General features: G+C 33.3%; 1 long non-coding RNA gene across 1 annotated transcript; it reads left to right on the plus strand.

Moving 5' to 3' along the window:
- Positions 1-426: 426 nt before the first annotated feature.
- Positions 427-1,514, plus strand: LOC7478028 (uncharacterized). The gene is made up of 2 exons (XR_002983705.2): positions 427-792; positions 900-1,514. It is a non-coding gene; the product is annotated as an uncharacterized LOC7478028 (long non-coding RNA).
- Positions 1,515-2,129: the final 615 nt, after the last annotated feature.

Raw genomic sequence — 2,129 nt, forward strand, 5'->3', positions numbered from 1 at the left:
AAGAAACTTATTGACACTAAAACCACTCATTTTCTTAGTCGAAATTAGTCTCAACCAATAATTTATCTCTCTACAACTGAAATTCGATCACTTTCTCTCTCCTCTCTCAAACAAAGAATAAAAAAATAAAAAAAATAAAGTTTGGGATCAAAATGACCATTTAGTCCCAAGTTCAGAAACAGCGTCTTTAATTTTTTTTTTCACGTTTTTTTTTTTTATCATAGCCACCTATGTTTGAATATTATTATTTCTTAATAAATATGTTTTAATTCGTCATTAATTTGGGCCTAAAAAAACAAGTAAATGTGGCAATTTATAATAATTTGTTCTTTAATAAATAATGACGTGGAAAATAGTATTTTCCCAACGTTTTAATAGTTTTTCAGAGTATTTGTTAACGAGAGGCAATATTTAATTCCCCCTTATTGGGCCGGGGTATTTCGTCTGCCACAATTAATACAATTTGTGGCAATAATTTACCCTCTTCCACCGGTTTTTTCTTGCATCAAATTCACTTTCTATCACCTTTTGCTTTCTCCCTTTAATTTCTATCCTTACCCTCTAGCCCTACCCATAATTAATTAGCAACTAAAGAAAACCCCATCTTTTCTGTCCCTTCCTCAAAATCACTATATAATGGTGTAAAGGAAAATCTCAACAAGAAACTCTTGTAATTAGTTGTGGAGGATAGATGCATACTAGCTAGCTACCTAATTTAGGTACTACGTACTGTTCATATTGCCAATTCTACCTTTACCACTTCTAAGACTTCCAATTCTACTTTGATACAAGGTAGGCTATTTTGTTCAAAACTTAAATAGATTTGATCACACCTCTTGTTCTAAATTTTGTTTAACTATTTAATTTTCTGATTTTACTGTTTCATTCATTTTCTAAAGGAAATGAGTAAAGGAGGGAATAGCCCGATGTTGGATTTGAAGCTGAACCTTTCACCACCTAGGCCTAATCAACAGGTTGAATCGCTTTCGAATTCATCTTGGGATATGTCGGCAGACAGCTCATGTGTTTCATCGGAGCCTGAAGACATGAGTACTGTCAACTACCCCAGCTGCCCAGACACAACTCCTATGGTGCTAGTTGGCTGTCCTCGTTGCCTCATGTATATTATGTTATCCGAGGTGGATCCCAAATGCCCGAAATGCAAGAGCACAGTCTTGCTTGATTTTCTCCGCGAGGAAAACACCAAGAAGACAACAAACTGAAAGGAAGATCCTCGCTGGTTCTTCTAGCTGTTCTTCATTCAAAAACAAATGTTACTTTCTTGCCTAGCTAAGGTCTTTTTCATAATTTTGATCTTTATGTCTATCCAGCTTTACCTCTTTTTTATTTTCTAATTCTCTCTCTTCTGTTCAATCTCAGTTTTTGGTTTTGCTATCTTTGTTCAATGAAGTTCTTGTTTGAGAGCAGTACTTTGGTTGCCTACAAGACGGATCGCATACAATTTAGGTTTTTAATCATCAATACAGCTTCTTATAAAAAAATTTAATTGATCATGAGTACGTGTTTCTCTGATTCATGCCATGTTCTTTCTTCTCTTTTTTATTTCATGAATACAAGCCAAGTTCAGTCAGCCTATGTGTATGTAAATCTCTTTCAAGTTTAGTTCCTTAAAGATTTCCAATCTCTACATGAAATCTGTATAGTAATTACTGCATGCAATAGCATGGAAAAAGCACAGGAGTAGTAGTAAATAATTAGTTTCTGCAGCGTACTTTATCATTCCGACGGCGGTTTTTTTAAAAAAAAATTTTGTTATTGAATATATTAAAATAATTTTTTTATTTTAATATTTATTTTTAATATTAACACATTACAATAACTGAAAATTATTAAAAAAAAATAATAAAATTTCATGTAAACAATATCAAATAGACTTGAAGCGCCCAGATGAATCGGCAGTGGTGGCATTTGGTTCCATGGTAAATCAATTAAAAGCCCGTTTGCATCAAAATCAATGCACTCAACTGTTTCGTCGGGGTAGGTGAAACATCTTCTCTGATTTCCTGTGCGAACAACAAATAGTCAAATATCATGAGGCAGACACATGTAGATGTAAAATGATCTGCTGAATCTTTAAAATTAATGACAGGAAATATAAATGGAGCTAT

This window comes from Populus trichocarpa, chromosome 9 (assembly GCF_000002775.5).
Source record: "Populus trichocarpa isolate Nisqually-1 chromosome 9, P.trichocarpa_v4.1, whole genome shotgun sequence".
Taxonomy (NCBI): domain Eukaryota; kingdom Viridiplantae; phylum Streptophyta; class Magnoliopsida; order Malpighiales; family Salicaceae; genus Populus; species Populus trichocarpa.